Below are 19,791 nucleotides of genomic sequence, written 5' to 3' on the forward strand. Positions count from 1 at the left end.
CCTCGGGGAGTGAGCGCTTCCTGAAGACCCGGCTCCGCGTTTCTGGGCTGTGCGCGGCCCGGGAGGCCGGCCGCTTCCCTCAAGGTGCGCTCGCGTAGGGTGTAGGGAGGGTGGAGTGAGCCCCGATCGGCCAGAAGGGCGGAGTCACTAGACGGTGCTGTCGTCTTTGGACTCTGGTGCGTGTGCGGTGAGATACAGCTCTGTATGCAAAGAACCTGGCTCCAGGCCGGCACACCTGCCTCACTCCGCCGCCACCGTCACCGTCACCGTCACCATCACCATCACCATCACCATCATCACCACCATCATCCCTGAGTCCCATTTGTCTTACTGATGAAGCCAGGGGGTGCAAAGGGTTTGTGCGGGGGATCTCCGTGTTCCCTCGCGGCTGGGACTTTCCAACGTCTACCTCAACTCGGAGGGGACCTCTGCTAAAGTCTAGCTGGTGCCTGCTGGACTTTGTGTATTTCTTACCAGCCCTTCAGACTTCAAATGCCTAACCCAACTTTATCATCTTCCCTAAAATGAATTCTCCCTAGGAAAAAAATTAGCCCTTCTCCTTGTTCTTAAAAGACATTTTTGCCTCCAAGCCCAAGCCCAAGCCCACCCACCCCCCAGTTTATTCTGCACGCTAGTGTCAGATTGCCATTCCATGCTGAATAACCCGATGATAAACCTTCTAGGTAAAGTCCACATTCTTAGACCTCAAAATCTGACTATAAAGGCAGCCCGGGTGGCTCAGCGGTTTAGCGCCACCTTCAGTCCAGGGCGTGATCCTGGAGACCCGGGATCGAGTCCCACGTCGGGCTCCCTGCATGGCGCCTGCTTCTCCCTCTGCCTCTCTCTCTCCTGTGTGTCTCTCATGGGTAAATAAATAAAATCTTAAAAAAAAAAAAAATCTGACTATAAGAATGACGCTCTGCTCCAAAACGCTGGACCACTCATCCCCACTCATCACCACACCTGTTTGGGACTTACCAGTTGTGAACTCAATCATTTATCATTTAACAAATCTTCACTGAGCGCTTCCCACGTGGCCAGTTTTTGCGAGGGTCCCTATGATATAAAGTTGAATAATGCATGGCCATGTCAAATCTTCAACCAGATTAAATTCCATTAAAAAAAAAAAAAACTAAAACCTGGACATCGTACATTTTTGTGTCCTCTTCAGCGCTAGCGCTAGAGCTTTAAAGTGGTCACCAACATCTTAAATGCTTTTTGGATTCTTTTTTTTTTTTTTTAAGATTTTTTTATTCATTCATGAGAGACACAGACAGAGGAAGAAGCAGGCTCCACGCAGGGAGCCTGATGCAGGACTCGATCCTGGAACTCTGGCATCACGCCCTGAGACTAAGGTAGACGCTCAACCACTGAACTACCCAGGCGTCCTGCTGTTTGGATTCTTATATCTGGTCTCCTTTCCTGCCCCTAGAACAGGTCAAAACTTGGAAGTAGTCTGTGCTCTGCTTTTGTGTTTACGTTTTCTTATAATTCTCACCATATATTATTATATGATAATTTTGAAATTAAAAAGTGTTAAAAAAATAAAAAGTGTTTCACACATTTTAGAGACTCAACACGAATGACATCGATTGATTCTTTGTCTAGCCAAATGGTAGACTCAGTTATTGAGTATTAAAGCACACACACACACACACAAGAACATGCACATACTCCCTGGCATACTATCTAAACTTCTTAGTGCAGGAAAGCAATCAAACTTCCTTTAGAAGAGGGAACCAATAAGAACTGGGTTAATATGGTTCTCTCAGGCTCCAGAATTTTGTTTGCAAAGGTCAATGATCAGAGCACATTTCTGTCATACCCATTTCAAGGCAGAGGAATACAAATGGGAGAGATAAGATGAGCAAGAAATGTTTGAAAAGTCAGACACAAAGTAGGTTTATCTATAGTGAAAGGCCCCCTGCCTATATAGCATGGCTACGCTTACATTCAACACTACATTCTTTGTCACTATGAATTTGGACTGTCTTCAGATTATTGTTGAGGTATTTGTACATTCTAGAATGAAAATACTCTTTTAATACAAAAACTATGTGAGTCATCTTAAAAACCTGATGGAGGATAGTCCATTAAGAAAGGGGGATCTTGGGCAGCCCTGGTGGCTCAGCGATTTAGTGCTGCCTTCAGCCCAGGGCATGACCCTGGAGACCCTGGATCGAGTCCCACATCAGGCTTCCTGTGGGGAGCCTCCTTCTCCCTCTGCCTGTGTCTCTGCCTCTCTTTCTCTCTGTGTTTCTCATGAATAAATAAATAAAATCTCTTAAAAAAAAAAAAAGAAAGGGGGATCTTGGGGCACCTGGGTGGCTCAGTCAGTTAAGTATCCAGCTCTTTATTTGGGCTCACAGTCATAAAATGGAGCCCTACCTGGGCTTCATGCTCAGCAGGAGTCTACTTGGGATTATTTTTCTCCCTCTTTCCCTCTGCCCCTCCCCCCACAAACCTGGTGAGAGTGTGTGCTCTCTCTTTCTCACATAAATCTTTTAAAAATATATAAATAAAAAGTATAAAAAGGGGGCACACGTTCTTTAAGGTTTCAGTGAGAGGTTTAACAACCCCCACATCATTCTGACTTTGAGCTAATTCCCCAAAATGTGCCTCTATAATCATTGTGTTTGCTGCATGTATGGCACATGGTGCTATGAACCTGGGAAGATACTCCTTTTAAAAGATCCTCCTTCTCCCAGTAGGATAATCCCATAAAGTGTGCTGCATAACATCTCTCCCTTCCACAGATACCTTTTCTTTTTTTTTTTTTCCCACAGATACCTTTTCATGTATAAAGCCTTTGACATTCATTAAGAGGTGAAGCACAACTGTTTACTAAACAACTGGCAATACCAATGCTCATTTCCAAGCACCCAGAGAAAAAGACAAATTACACAAAAAGGGTGTTCTTTTTTATCTTATTTTTATTTTTTAAAGATGTTATTTATTTGGGGATCCCTGGGTGGCGCAGCGGTTTGGCGCCTGCCTTTGGCCCAGGGCGCGATCCTGGAGACCTGGGATCGAGTCCCACGTCGGGCTCCCGGTGCATGGAGCCTGCTGCCTCTGCCTGTGTCTCTGCCTCTCTCTTTCTCTCTCTGTGACTATCATAAATAAATAAAAAAATTAAAAAAAAAAAGATGTTATTTATTTGACAGAGAGAGAGCGCGAGCATTCATAAGTAGAGGGAGGGGCACAGGAGAGGGAGAAGCAGGCTCCTCACTGACTGGGAGCCCAAGGCTTGCTTAATCCCAGGACCCTGAGATCATGACTCGACCCAAGTGGAAGGCAGAAGTTTAACCAACAGCCACCCAGGCACACCAAGGTGTGTTCTTTACAAAAACAAATTTAATTGTGGTAAAATAGCACACAAAATTTACCATTTTAATCTAAGTGTACAGTTCAGTAGTGTTAAGTATATTCACATTATTGTGCAATCTTTACAGATTTTTCATCTTGAAAACCCAAAACTTATATCCATTAAGCAAAAATTCCCCATTCCCTCTCCCCACAGGCTGAAGCAACCACCATTGTACTTCTGCTTCTGAGTTTAATTACTCATGTCTAAGTGAAATCATATAATATTTGTCTTTTTGTAACTGGCATATTTCACTTAGCTTAATGCCTTCCAGGTTCATCCATGTTGTAACATTTCTTTCCTTTTGAAAGCCGAATAATGATGTGTTATAGGTCTATGCTGATAGGAAAGGACATTAGGGTTCGAAGCCAAGGGTTAAGAAAGATTTCTCGAGACAGGTTTGGTTCAAAAAGGTGATTTTATGAAAGCATGGGGAGAGGACCTGTCGGCAGAAAGAACTGCATCAGGGTTATGAGGAGTGGCCTATTATATACTTTCAAGTTGGGAGGGGGTTAGGAATCTCTGAGGAATTTTGGAAGCAAGGTTTCCAGGACCTTGAGGAGGCTAGCTATTGTTGGGAAAAGGTCATTTATTACCATCTAATAAAAACTTTGTCATGAGACCCTTCAGATGTATATCAGTGGGCCATATGCTTGGGGGATGATTGCCAACATGTATCTCGAGGGGTTTCAGAGATAAAGGAAATCTCTAAAGGAATCTTTATATGGTAAAGTAGACCTACAGGATCTGGGGATTGGGCTAAGATTTCCTTTAGCCTTTAGCAAAGTATTAACATCAAGGCAGTTGAGTCTCTAGAGGAATGTCACTCTGCCTGTTTTAAGGACTTGTCAATGTGCTGTATAGGTAGTAAGGACCATTTAATAATTTTTCTTCTGCCTTTGTTTTCCCACATCATATGCCACATTTACTTTACCCACTCATCCACTGATGGGCATTTGAGTTACTTCCACTTTTGGCTGTTATGAATAATGCTGCTGTGAACATGAATGTACAAATATCTGGGATGCTGCCTTCAATTCTTTTGGATCTATTCCCCACAGGGGAATTGCCAGATCATGTTGTAATTCTGTCTTTAATTTTTGGGAGAACCACCATTTGTGGTGCTCTTCTTTGATATAGGAGTCTGGAGTTGGAAGGAGAGAATCTAGTAATTTAAATCTGAGAGTCATCAGAATATGGCTGATACACATGTTGGATCAGATCAATACAAGAACACTCTGACTTAAGAAGTAGAAACTTTGTAGTTTCAGGCAAAATAAAGAAGACAAGTTTTTCAGTCTGGATCCACCCTGTGGTCCTCAACTTAAAAATTCACAGACCCAACTTTGCCAACTCACAGCAAAATAATCTGATTCTGGGGACTGATTTAAAGTAATCAAATCTATAGGAGACACTGGTAAAGGGGGTTAATTTATTAAATTAGGTGGATAATTAAATGCAAAATCAACTGCAATAATAGAATCCATAAGGTCAATTCATACCTGTATAGCCATGCCTACTTGGGAGACCAAATCAACATCAACAGGTTGATGATAAAGTTTTTTTAGAGAAGAAAAGGGAAGTTTCCAATTAGTGTTACCAATAATTAAAAAGTCACATCTATAAATAAGGCCACTTAAGCTAACTGAAGTATAATTTTTGGCAAGCATTTACTCATCTTTTAGGCACTCATTTTAGGGGTCAACTCCAACAAGATGTTTTCTCTGATTTCTTCCTAGGTGTTCACTCTTCATGTTTGTTTGTTTCTTCTTTTATTTCTTTTTTTTCCCCCTCCATGTGTTTCTAACACTACCTGGTGCCTCTAGCATTATTTTAACTGATCAAGATGAATTTTGTTCTATTCATCTTTCTATCCCCAATAGTTAAAATGATGTCTGGCACATTGTAGTTTCTCAGTAAACGTTTGTTGAATGACTCAGAACTACATGATGACTACCAGAAGCTTGACAAACTATGCATGTATTTAATAATATCATGAAATGAACTAGTACTTAATGCATGAAATTTGGTAGACAATACAGAGTGTGTGCGGGAAAGACAGTAAAAGGGATCACTGAATGGAAAAATTACCTACATAGGAAATGTCATAAATTAGACCAGTTTATCTTAGTCTGGATGTTTGAGAGGTCACAAGTCCTGGGCCACTTTTGTTTTTCTGAGATTATCACTATAAAAGAAAAGAATTACAGGATTACAACTGTGGCATATAGTACATGTGCGTAGTTCCAAAATTAGCAATTAAACACTATTACACTATTTGTAAGATAAGGCTCTATAAAAAAATATCAAATTTTAATTTAATAGTGTACTTTGTGAATGAAACATGTGAAATTCAAAGATGACTAATGAGGAGCATCTCTTTTCAATCCTGTTAGCTGTCTCTCTGATCGTAGGAGTAACGTCATTGGAGATAATAGCCTAAGTCTCGATTCCTCAGCTCCCCTAAACTGAGACCTGACCCACATGGTCTTCCAGGACTTCTTTTCTTCAGTGGCAAGCCTTGACCTCAACTGTATTTTCTTAGAGGCTCATCAATGAGGTTTTGGAAACCCTAGTTTCATGAGAATTATAACACATTCTAGGGGTAAGTCAGCCTTAGAGCTGACTACTCATTTTTTCTGTTGATTCTTACCAGCTTTAATTTCAGAGATCGACTCTCAAACCTGTCAGCATACCCTGTGGGGACCGCCCACCCTTTTCGTGATCATCTCTTCAATGAGTCAGGATTAGAAGCTTGGAGTAGGGGGTGGAGAGGAAACAGTAATGATACAGTAGCATCCCTTATCAGACAAGGAAGCTGTAGCTGTGTTCTCTCTGTCCCTGGAGGCTTGTATGTATGGATCCTTCAATCTTTACCCTGTTAGCCACCTGGCTGATTCATACACAGAGGGTGTCAGCTGGGGGGCCGCCTTCTAGGGACAAGAATAAATAAAGCAGATGTTGCTTGCTCAACCATTATGATTACATGTACTAGTCTGTCACTGGCACAAACAAATGTAGCCTAAGTCAAGGATAAGAGGAGATAGAGGTTTTTTTAGTAACACTTTTGTTTAAACTTTATCATCTATGAATGAGAGCATGAACAATCTTTGAAAAGAGGTTAAATCTTCCAGAGACTAAGCATCTCAGAAGATAATAAATTGAAGCTGGGGGCATACTTAACATGAATACTCATACACTCTTTCAACCCATATGTCTTGAATGTCTCAGGAGTGGCCAGCCTATGGGACCAGTGCTGTACACGGTGGGCCTGTCCCAGCCTTCCCAGGCCCTGGGAAGGGGTTTCAATACAGGGGATAAATATAACAGGGAAAGTGTGTGTTTTGGGGGAAAGGAGGGCAAACAGGACAAAAGATCTGGCTTCTGGATCTAGGTAAACTACACTCAAAAGAATGTGCTAAACAGTTAAAAATGTTTGTTTTTTAAGTACATTTATTTTGAGGGAGACAGAGTTTTCCCAGACTCTTACCTGCTGAAAAAGGAGGAAAGGTCAGAAGTTTACAAGGTGAACTACTGAAGATGCTTTAACTTTTTTTTTTTTTTGGCAAAAGTTGACACAGGAGATTTTAAGTTATCAAAAAACTAGCCCTTTCTAAACAGGAAAGTAAAAGAGCACATTTCTGTGTGGCATCTCTATCTTCAATGTAAAGAATGTCTCCCGCCCTCTCCCATACACCCCTTATAGACACTCTCTGCCAGGCCTGTTTTTTTTCCTTTAAATATTTTATTTATTTATTTATTTGAGTGAGAGGGAGATCGACATAGAGCACAGAGACAGGGAGAAGCCGACTCCGCCTTGAGCAGAGAGCCTGAGGCAGGGCTCCATCCCAGGACCCTGAGATCATGACCAGAGAGCTGAAGGCAGCCGCCCGGCCAACTGAGCCACCCAGGTTCTCCACTGCCAGGCCTTTAAAGAATTAAATGTAAAAGCTTTATTTATGTTTCTTCTGTTTTACACTCCAAAGGCTTCCTAACCTGCAAAGGGTAAAGTGTGGCATTCCCAGCATCTTCCTGAAGGAACTGTCTTCCCGTTGGTCAGAAAGTGAGCCTGCCCGCCTGAGACAAGAATGCGAGGCATTCCAGGCCTGGGGGGCTCGGGGGGGGGGGGGGGGCGCAGGAGGGGGACGCGGCTAGGAGTCACCTCGGTTCCGGTTCCCCTACGAATCCAGGAGCGAAAGTAGTCTGGGTAGAGGGAGGAAACACGCGCCACCACCCCGGCAAGAAAATCAAGCTTTGCCTGTGCAGAAAAAGTAACCCCGGAGGGCTCAGCCTGCAGGCCGCGAGGGTTCAATTTTCAGATTCCTGAGCAGGACTGTCAACTGGGCACCAAGCAATAGTTTTATCCTTGATTGATGCCCCCCCCAAAGCTGCTGAGCACAGTCTAAAGAGAAGCAGAACCGGATGGTGACCTCGGGGCGCGGGGGCTCTAGTTGCCGAGCCCACCTGGAAGCCGCAGCTGTCAGTGCCGCCTCTGCAAGGACCGGGGGCTGAACGCACGGCGCTTCTCGGGACGCGTCTCCGGCCTCAGAGGCGGTGCGCACCTGCTTTCCAGAGTAGCCGGCTCCAGGGTGAAGCGCCTCGGCACCGCCTTCTCGAAAGGCCGGTGCGCGCCGCATCTTGCCCTGCGGGCGCCCTCCCGCGCCGCGCTGTTCCCGGCCCGCCCCCCCCGGGCGGCGGGCGCCCCCGAGGCTCCCGAGGGCCGCGCAGGTGCGGGGAGGCCGGGGGCGCGGCGGGCGGGGGCGGCGCCGGGCGCGGGGGCGCGGACGCGCGACGCGGGCCCTCCCGGGAGGCTCCGCCCACGGCGTCCTGCAACCAGCGCACGGACGTCGGCGAGAGCCTCGGGGGTCTGCAAACTCCACCTGCTTCCCGGGGCTCTGGGCGTAGGAGGCCGCGCCAGGCAGGAGCGTCAGGGCCGCGGGGCTCGCGGGGGCTGCAGCTGCGCCGCGCTGCGCTTGAGGCACAGGCGCGTGGGGCGGCGCGAGGACCTTCGCTCTGACCACGCGGCGGGAGGGCCCGGCCTTCTGCCCGCGCCCGGCCCGCGGAGGCCCGAGGAAACGGGGCAAACGGAGGCGCAGGCGAGCGGTGGCCGTGGGCCGCACGCCGAGGGAGAGCCGAGGGCCCCGGCCGCAGGAGCCTCGCGGAAGCTCGCCCCGGCTCCGGCCGCGGTCCCGGGCGGGCAGCGTTGTGCGCCAGCCCCCCAGCCGCGAGCTGTCCCGGGGCGCTGCCCCCCTCCCGGGGCTGGAGCGGGGAGGATGTGACCCCGTGTGACTCGGACACGTTGCCCCGGGCCCCCGCCCTGCACCCCTGACAGCCTGGGGGTCACTGTGGGGTTCCCTGCGGTTGTGGTCTGGGGGGGCAGGGCCGTGAACCAGACACAGGCTTCCGGGGAGCTGAGGGTTCCCACCACACTGCACGTCTCCCCTGGGGAGACAGACTTTCTCGGCCTCTCCCGGATGGAGCCCGCTGGGCTGCTCTTCGCCTGGGCAGTTAGTTACGTGCTGCCGCTTCGGGCTTCTCCTCGCTCCGCCCCAGGGGTTCTTCCCCGTCACTCTTCGTCACTCTTCGGCCACTGCGTTCTTTCTGTCTTTCTGTCTGTGTGTGGACGTAGTACTCTGCAGCCTTGTGGGCTGGGGTGGGGGTCGGGGGGGCTGCGACCCAGAGAGGAGGCCGCAGGGTGAGGCACTCCCTGGCCCAGACAGCTCCTCTAGGGCCTGGGCTTGCATCTCTGCTTCGGTCAGTTGTGGCCATGCCAAGGTCACAGGATACAAAGTACCTCCACAAGGAATCCCCCCGCCCTGCGTGCAGGCACCCCTGTGCTGGACACCGTCAGGCCGCCTCAGGGGCTGCACAGCTGCCCTTAGTTCTTCCCTCGGGCAGCCTGCTCAAGTCTCCTTCACAGACCACTTAGTTCTCTCTTTCCCTTCAATCTTAGCACCCCAAGTCCTCAGCCCTCTGCATTTTTCACTGGAGACCTTTTTCTCCGAGATCCTGATCCAATTTTGACAATTATTCAATTACTTACCTACGCTAACTCCCGCATCTGGATCTAGCTGAGACCTTTCTCTCTGGCACTCCAGACTCCTAGATAATGGTTCTACTTCTTGATCTTGGGGGGTGGTGCCACAGGTGAGTTCCCTGTGTAATTTTCTGGATGTATGTTTTACCTCAATCAATCAAAGATTCATTTAAAGGTGGAAAAAAAAAACCAGCAAGAAGGCAAAATTGTTAATTATATGGTGGCTTGGAGATTTTATTCTTAGAAAAATGGCCTCAGAATGAATATATATAAAGGTAAATGTATTTTTCACTTATATACCACAGTGAACATCTTTTCATATTATAGCTGTGGCTCATTTTTCACCCATGGTGCGTGGTATTCTATCTTATGGGTGTACTATGCTCTACTACACACATTTAGGTGATTCTCAATTTTTAGAAAAAGATTAGAGAGAGAGAGTGAGGACAAGCAGGGGAAGGGGCAGAGGGACAGGGAGAGAAGCTGACTCCCTGCTGAGTGCAGAGCCTGAGGCAAGGCTCAATCTCAGGACTCTGAGATCATGACCCAAGCCTAGCCGAAACCAAGAGTTGGATGCTTAACCAACTGAGCCACCTAGGCGCTTTGTAGGTGATTCTCAAATTTTTGCTTATAAAATAGTGCAACTAGGGATCCCTGGGTGGCGCAGCGGTTTGGCGCCTGCCTTTGGCCCAGGGCACCATCCTGGAGACCCGGGATCGAATCCCACGTCGGGCTCCCGGTGCATGGAGCCTGCTTCTCCCTCTGCCTGTGTCTCTGCCTCTCTCTCTCTCTGTGTGACTATCATAAAAAAAAAAAAAAAAAAGTGCAACTAAAACTCTTGCATACCTACATTCGTGTACATGTGTGAGAATTTCTCCATGACAGATATTTAGAATGAGGACTGTTAGTTCAGAGGGTACCCACATTTAAAACTTTGATAGGTACCACCATATTGCCTCCAGAAATGCTGTGTAAGTTTACAATTTCACCAATAACCTTCAAGAGTTACCCTATTTCCATAGCTTCACCATCATGAAAATGATCACACTTCACGATATTTTCCCATAGATGAAAAACAGTTATCTCATGACTATTTTGATTCTATTTCTTTTTAAAATATTTATTTATTTATTTATTTATTTATTTATTTATTTATTTATTAGAGAGAGAGACAGAGACAGAAAACTGGGGGAGGGGGCTGGAGAGAGAGGAGGAGAGAGAATCTTAAGCAGACTCCATGCCCAGCATGCAGCTGGATGTGGGGCTCAGTGTCACCACACTATCATGACCTCAGCAGAAATCAAGATTTGGACACTTAACTGACTGAGCAGCCCAAGTGCCCGTGCTTATATTTTTATTTTTATTATTTATTTTATCATTTATTTTTTAAAAATTTATAATGAAAAAAATTTATAATGATTATTCTTTTTTAATTTTTTTAAACGAGTTTATTTATTCATGAGAGACGCAGAGAGGCAGAGACACAGTCAGAGGGAGAAGCAGGCTCCATGCAGGGAGCCCGACGTGGGACCCGATCCCGGGACCTCAGGACTACGCCCTGGGCCAAAGGCAGGTGCTAAACCACTGAGCCACCCAGGGATCCCCTGATTATATTTTTAAAGGAAAATGATATGTAGTATTTTTTCATATATTTTCTGCCATTTCCATTTTCTTATCAGTGAAATGCAGTCAGATCTGTTGCCAATTTTTACAGTAAGCCATTTGTATATTTTATTTATTTATTTATTTATTTATTTATTTATTTATTTATTTATTTATTTATAAAAGGTTTTTGTTTATTTGAGAGAGAAAGAAAGCACGAGTTGGGGGAGAGGCAGAGGGAGAGGAAGAAGCAGTCTCTTTACTAAGCAGGAAGCCCCCTCGGTGCCTCAATCCAGGACTCGGGGATCATGACCTGAGCCAAAGGCAGATAGATGCTTAACTGACTGAGCCATCCAGGCACTCCAGCCATTTGTATATTTTTAAACGAAGTAGTAGTTCTTGGGTTAATAAATAACAGCACAGTGGGCTATCTATCTGGATATTTCACACCAAAGATAACTGAAGACTTTGATTTAGAAGAGCTATAAATTATAAGGAAGAGTTACAGGTGAGTATAATTCCGGGTAAGAGAAATGCTGCATGGCTAAAAACACAATAAACAAAGGCAACAAACCAAAGACTGGGAAAATGTGTTTGTAAATATTTGACCAACCAAGGTCATGTTACTCCTTGAGTCAGTTTTGATCCTTTGCATTTGCTTTAAAAATCAGCCATTTCCTCTAAACTTTAAATTTTACAAGAAGTTAAGCACTGTGTTTTCTTTTTTTTTTTTTTTTTTTTTTTTTTTTTTTTTATTTTTTATTTTTTTTTATTTTTTTTTTTTTTGTGTTTTCTTAATTTTTAAAAAGCTCCATGTTCTCTACGGTTCTTTTATTATTCCCAATATACTTTGGTTGTGTTCTCTATTTTTTTCATGGTCAGACTTGAGGTTTTCTTATCTAATTTACTTGGCATGCTGGTTTTCTTGATGTCTAGTCCATTTTTTCTGTTTTCACTGTATGATTTCCCCCTTTTATTTTTCTACTTTCTGTTTCTGCCTTTTTCAGTGGAATGCTTTATTTCATTTATTTTCAATCTTCTGTGTTTTCCAAGAAATGGATTTTCAAAAAGAAAATCCATGGACTTTTATACAAAGTACTCTGGTTGCATTTATTTTTAAACGCGTTCTAGTTTTCTTTCTTTCTTTCTTTCTTTCTTTCTTTCTTTCTTTCTTTCCTTCCTTCTTTCTTTCTTTTAAGATTTTATATATTTATTCATGAGAGACAGAGAGAGGCAGAAACACAGGCAGAGGGAGAAGCAGGCTCCATGCAGGGAGCCTGATGTGGGACTCGATCCCAGGACCCTGGGATCACACCCTGGGCTGAAGGCAGATGCTTGGCCACTGAGCCACCCAGGCGTCCCCTAGTTTTCATTTTAGCTTTTCTCTTTGACGCCATTATTATTTTTAAAAATATTTTATTTTTAAGCAATCTCTGTATCCAATGTGGGGCTCAAACCCACACCCCAAGATCACATGTTTTACCTACTGAACAAGCCAGGTGCCTCTGTTGTGAGAATTATTCTTAAGCATGTTATTGAAATTTCTAGGGACAATCCTGGGGGAGGATGGATATATTTTTCATGTTGATTTTGAGTTGTATTATAGGTCACCTTTCCTTGCTTCCTTATGCAATGAATACTCTGAATCCCTACAATATGGTAAACGATGTGTAGGTGCTAAGGTACAAAGGTGAACAGAAATGGCAAGGTTGCTGACCACATGGGGTTTAATTTCTACCATTTAGAAAATGTGGTCTTTATTACCTTTATTTTAGGGAATTTATTGGGATTTTCCTTGTTGGCTAATAACAAAGTTTCTTAAAAAAAAAAAGTGTTTTCTTATTTTGTTCAAATAAATTTTCCTACCTAGGATTTCAAATTCTGAGAAATAAGTGTTCAAGTCTTCTATAATGATTGTATTTTTCTCAAATTCATATATTCTCTGAAAACTATGCTTTATATTATTGCAATACTATCTTGTTTGGTATATTAAAGCTCAGCACTTCTTAGTGAGTTTATCTTATATCAATGGATGATAACTCTTTTTCCTATTTAATTTTTTTGCCTTGCAGTCTATGTTGATAGTTCTATTGATACCCCTATTTTGCTTCATCAATATGTCTATTATAGCTGTATTTAGTACTTATTATCCACTTTCCTATTATTTTAAGTGTGAAGTTATTTGGGGAGAACAGAAATAGCTGAGCTGTTTTTCTAGATTTCTCTTCTTTTCCTCATACTCTTGGTCCTTTCAATAACCTCTAGATTTTCAATTGACCTACATTGCATTAAGAGTTGGTTTTTCTCTATCCTCATTGTCTAATGCCAAACATCTAGTTCAACGAGATCCTAGCATTGCTATCAAAGCTACTGTGGACAGAAAGAGGAGTTTCTGGCTATTATCGAGGCCTTCTTTTATCAGGATTGTGTGCATTTATCCTGTATATCTAAACTTCCCAAATCTAGTAAACACAGAAATACACACGTATGTGCAGGCATGCAAAAAGTTTCAAAGATTCTAAAAACCTTTCACCCACAAAGAGATCTTGAGTTGGAAGAACATACTGAACCAAAGTAAGAAGTCTAAAAGATTTACCACGAGATAAGCAACATTGCTACTTAACACAGAACATGGGAATTGGGTAGTTGGTAGGCATTGCATGTGTGAGTGCTATCTGAAGAGCACAAGGATGGAACATTTTCCTGCTGGACAAACAGTATGGACAAACAGTATAGACTTCTGAGTCAGAAGTGCTAGGTTTTTTTTGTTTTTGTTTTTTTTTAAGATTTTATTTATTTATTCATGATAGACATAGAGAGAGAGACAGAGACACAGCCAGAGGGAGAAGTAGGCTCCATGCTGGGAGCCTGACGCGGGAATCGATCCTGGGACTCCAGGATCACGCCCTGGGCCAAAGGCAGGCGCTGAACCGCTGAGCCACCCAGGGATCCCAGAAGTGCTAGGTTTTAATCTTCACCAAACCACTTACTGGTAATTATGAATAGCCATGACAGTCTACAGATGGGATAGAGATCTCTGTCTACATCAATGTATTGTAGAAGACAGTGATAAATGAACACATTATATACGAATTCAATTTTTAGAATTTTCAAAAACCCTTTAACACCTCATCTCACTTTTTCCTTACGACAACTCTATTACATTGGTGTTACTATCCTCCTATTTTACAGATAAGGAAATGATTTTCCCTAGGATCCTGAGTTGATAAAAATGCAGATTCAGGACTTGTGCCTGGTTTTGACTCCAAATCTCAGCATCATTTCATGGTAACTTGTTCCTTGTGAAAGTATGTTGAAAAACAAAAAGCACCTTGCAAATGTAAGCTAACTTTCTGAAAGAGGCGTGTGTGGGTCTGTGCATCAAGCTGCAGAAGACTGCAGGGCAGACTGAAGACTGGGAGGGAACTTGGGAGATTTTTCTGGTTTATTCCTTTGCAAGCATTAGGCAGGCAAGTGTTGAAATCTTTCAGGAACAAAAAAGAATGACTTTTTTGTTTTTGTTTTTGTTTTTGTTTGCATCTCCAAGACTATAGCTTCTATAGCCTTTTCTGGTAGACCAATCCAGTGTTTTGTTATCTGGATGACAAAAGCCTTTTTCTTTGTGATACCATATAGGTCTGTCTCTTTCCTCTTTGTGAAAAGTTCTAGGTTTGGATTTGTCACTTGTCACTTTTCTGATTCTTTTGTTCTTTATATATGTTTCTGAGTGTGCCGACTTCAGAAAAGCACTTTGATTTTTTAGATTGTTTCTTTTTTTTTCTTTCCTCTTTTTTTTTCTTTTCTCTTTTTTTAAAAAAAGATTTTATTTATCTATTTGAGGCAGAGAATGAGTGAGACAGAGAGAGAGAGAGAGAGAGAGAGAACAAGCCAGGGAAGAGGCAGAGGGAGGAGAAGCAGGCTCCCCATTGAGCAAGGTGCCCCATGGAGGCAGGGTTCCATCCCAGGACCCTGGGATCATGACCTGAGCAGAAAGCAGACACTTAACTGACTGAGCCACCCAGGTGCCCCAAGACTCCATTTCTTTTCCATTGTTTTCCTCTTACTAATCATAGTATTAGGGAATTTTGGCCTTTTAACTTTCTTTTTTATTTTTTATTTATTTTTTAAAGATTTTATTTATTCATGAGAGACAGAGAGAGAGAGAGAGAGGCAGAGACACAGGCAGAGGGAGAAGCAGGCTCCATGCAGGGAGCCCGACGAGGGACTCCATCCCGGGTCTCCAGGATCAGGCCCTGGGCTCAAGGCGGCACTAAACTGCTGAGCCACCCAGGCTGCCCCTCTTTTTTATTTATTATTATTATTACTTTTTGTCTTTTTTAAAAATTTATTTATTCATGAGAGACACAGAGAGAGAGAGGCAGAGACACAGTCAGAGGAAGAAGCAGGCTCCATGCAGAAGCCCGAGGTAGGACTCGATCCCGGGACTCCAGGATCATGACCTGAGCCAAAGGCAGACGCTTAACCGGTGAGCCACCCAGGTGTCCCCCCTCTTTTTTATTTTTAAAGCTGCTTAATTCCTTCCTTCTTTCTTTCAGTTAAATAACTTGCCAACCATTTCCTCCTGCATTTTTTATCCCATAAAACTAATTTGCTCCTTAAAAACCAAGATCAAATTGGCCATCAGATCTAGTTTATGCTTCTAATGACCATGTACAAATTGATGGTTTTATCATTGGTCATCATGTCCAGACTCCTATTTAGTTTTATTCACTAAAATTAAGCAGTTTCATTTTTTAAAAATTTTAATTCCAGTATAATTAGCATGCTGTTATATTAATTTCAGGTGGTACAATATAGTGATTCAATGATTCTATATATTGCTCAGTGCTTATTATCATAGGTGTTCTCTTAATCCCCATCACCTAGTTCACCCATCCCCCCAACCACCTCCCCTCTGGTGACCATCAGTTTGTTCCCTATAGTTAAAAGTCTGTTTTTTTGTTTGTCTCTTTTTTTCTTAAATTCCACATATGAGTGAAAGCATATGATATTTGTCTTTATATGACTAACTCATTTTACTTAGCATGGTATAATGCTGTAGGTCTATCCATGTTGTCACAAATGGCAAGATTTCACTCTTTTTTATGGCTGAGTAATATTCCATTGTGTATATATACCGCATCTTCTTCATCCATTCATCTATAGATGGACCTTGGATTGCTTCCATCATTTGCCTATTGTAAATAATGCTGCATATATCTTTTCAAATTAGTGTCCTTGTATTCTTTGCAGAAATACCAAAGATCATAGGGTAGTTTTATTTTCAATGTCTTGAGGTACCTCAAAACTGTTTTCCACAACGGTTATACCAGTTTGTATTCCAACCAACAGTGCACAAGCATTCCTTTTTTTCCACATCTTTGTCAACATTTGTTTCTTGTGGTCTTGACTTTAGCCATTCTAACATGTGTGAGGTCATATCTCATTGTGGTTTTGATTTGCATTTCCCTGAAAATGAGTGATGTGCAACATCTTTTCATGTACCCATAGCCCATTTTATGTCTTTTTAAAAAAGATTTTATTTATTCATTCATGAGACGCACAGAAAGGCAGACAGAGGCAGAGGGAGAAGCAAGCTCCATGCAGGGAGCCCGATGTGGGACTTGATCCCAGGACTGCAGGATCACGCTCTGAGCCAAAGGCAGATGCTCAACCCCTGAGCCACCCAGGTGTCCCACCACTTTATGTCTTTATTGGAAAAATATCTATTCATGTCTTCTGGCCATTTTTTAATTGGATTATTTGGGGTTTTTTGGTGTTGAGTTGTACAAGTTCCTTATACATTTTGGATACTAACCCTTTGTTGGAGATGTCATTTGCAAATGTCTTCTCCCATTCAGTATGGTGTGTTTTAGTTTTGATTGTTTCCTTTGCTATGCAGAAATTTTTTATTATGATGTAGTCCCAATAGTTTAACTTAAAGCTATTTCATTTTAAAAGTCACTGGAGTCTAAAGCATCTTGGTTGGTTGCAAATCACAAGCAGTAAGGAAGTACAACTTTCCCATTGACAGAGCTACATCTTTCTCAGAGACTCCTAGGATGGAAATTCCATGGAGCTTTTTGCTTGCTGTCTTCGTTCAGGCTATCAAAACAAAAACCATAATCTGAGTGGCTTAAAAAACAGACAACTATTTCTTATTGGTCTGGAGGCTGGAAGTCTGAGATCAAGATGCCAGCACGACTAGATTCTCATGAGAGATCACTTCCTGGCTTGTAGTTGGTTACCTCCTCCTCCTCCCATAGTGGAAAAGGAGGGATCTCTGATTTCCTTCTCTTTTTATAAGGGCATTCATCCCTATCATTGAAGCCTCATGCTCATGACCTCATGTATACTTTATTACCTCTCAAAGACCCCATCCCCAAATAGCATCACCTTGGAGGAGTGGGACTTTGATATGCAAATTTACTAAGCAGGAATGGAGTAACCATGAAGCTGCCTGCAACTCTATTTCCTGCTCAGGAGAAACCTCATCTGCAGGAGAGAATAAGGCCAAAGGACATGGAGAGGCAGGAGAAAAGATAGAGACTGGGACACACACACACACACACACACACACACACACACACATGCACCCTTCTCAAAGTAGTGTTGGAATCTGTGGACCTAGTTGGTCATTGGAGGCTAGCTGCTGTTTTTGGTAGCTAGATTTTAGCCAGTAGGTTCCTCTTCCCAAAGCTAACTCAGATTGAGTTTCAGCACTTGTAAGCAGAATTCCTGATCTATGAAACTTTCTTCACACCCTCTACTCTATACTTGTCCTTTGGTTATTTCATCTGCTACTAGGACTTCAACTTCACTTGAATACTGACTTCCATGTTCTATTCTATACCAGACCTCCTTTCTGAGCTCTGGCCAGTAAGATTCCTGCAGGAATTTCCACTTTCATGTCCCATGATGCATTAAGCTTCATACATCTATGACATCATTTTCTTCACTCTACTTCCAACTAACAAAGTTTTTCTACATTCTCCTATACCAATTAATATAATTATTGTTTTCACAATTAATGTAATCATTGTTTTCACAGTTCCCCAGATTGGGTGTCATTCTAGACTTCTCTTCTACTATAATTTCCACCCACATACAATCTCAAAGGTCATCTCCTTCTTTTAGACTTGCTCATTGTTAATCTTTTTTTTTTTTTCAAATTTGCAATGTTATTTTGTATTGTTTCTAGTTCTTCACTGAAATTTTTGAATTCATCTTTTATCCTCATGAATATGGATGTTTTACAGCCTGTGCCTATTAATTCCACCATTTGGAATACCTGACTTTCTGTTATCTGTTGCTTCTGTTGATTCTCTCTCATATTATCTTTTTTCCTTATATGCCTAGTTAACTTTATATTAGAAGTTGTATTTGAAAAATTGTTTATAGAAATCATTTGAGGCCTAGAATGTTCTCTTTGCTCAGAGGTGATTTTAGTTCTATTCACCAGCAATCTGGATTGCTTTAATTCAATTTACAAGTTTGAAATTTTCAGACCATCCACATGATTCAAAGCTGACCTAAAATCTGTGTGTAGGGGCTTGGTTTACTTCTACTTCTCTTTTGCTCTCTGAGTCTTGATCCCAAAGGAGGGTAGTTTACCAGAACTCTCAACCTTTATGGGCACTGCACTCTAACTCTTGTGCCACTGGTTCCATTAGGCAAGACGTGCTCAACCTCTTTTGTCCTTTGACAATCCGATGGACCTATGGACTCCTCAGATGTTTTGTTTTTTAAAAAGTTTTTAAAGTAGGCATGGAGACCAACGTGGAGCCTGAGCTCATGACCCTGAGATCAAGACCCAAGCTGAGATCAAGAGTTAGATGCCTGGGGATCCCTGGGTGTCTCAGCGGTTTAGTGCCTGCCTTCGGCTCAGGGCATGATCGTGGAGTCCCGGGATCAAGTCCCACATCAGGCTCCCTGCGTGGAGCCTGCTTCTCCCTCTGCCTGTGTCTCTGCTTCTCTCTCTCTCTCTCTCTCTCTCTCTCTCTCTCTCTGTCTCTCATGAATAAGTAAATAAAATCTTAAAAAAAAAAAGAGATGCCTGACTAAGCCAGCCAGGTGCCCCTAAAATCAATATAAATAGGATTACAAAGGAAACCTATTATATTGAAATAAAGTTATCAAAATGCTGATTAAAATTTGTGATACAGTAATACATGTGCTTCTTTATTAAAGTATTAAATAGCAAGTTCTAGCAGCAGGTCAAATACCAACTGTAATTTAGAACAGTGATGAATGTAAATGACATTTTGAGATATCTACAACTATAAATATTGTATGAAAATATCTGATTTCCTGCTGATGACAAAGTCACAATTACTTTGAATATTAATATGGCTTGCAGCCTAGATTAGTAATAAAACAAAAGTGTAAGCTTCATTTAGTGGTTAAGGAAAAGAGAGATGTAATTTTTTTCTTAACCAAGGTCATAGGCCCTTGAATTGAATGGTCTGTGAACCTCAAATTTAGGATCCCTGCATTTGGCTGTTGGCAGTGCTATTCAGTCTCTTGGCTAACACTTGGCTTGGGTGATTGCTGAATTCATTTCTCTGGACTTCTGTTTTCTCCTAGATCTTGGTGCAACAATTCCTCACTAGCTCATTAGCAATTTGATGTCTTTGGGAAAATGTTTTTGTATTTTTTCCAATGTTTATTATTTTTTATTTTTTAAAATATTTTATGTATTTATTCATGAGAGACACAGAGAGAGAGGCAGAGACATAGGAGAGGGAGAGGCAGGCTTCCTGCAGGGAGCTCCAAGTAGGACTCGATC

The sequence above is a fragment of the Canis lupus genome, chromosome 16, assembly GCF_003254725.2.
Source record: "Canis lupus dingo isolate Sandy chromosome 16, ASM325472v2, whole genome shotgun sequence".
Lineage (NCBI taxonomy): Eukaryota > Metazoa > Chordata > Mammalia > Carnivora > Canidae > Canis > Canis lupus.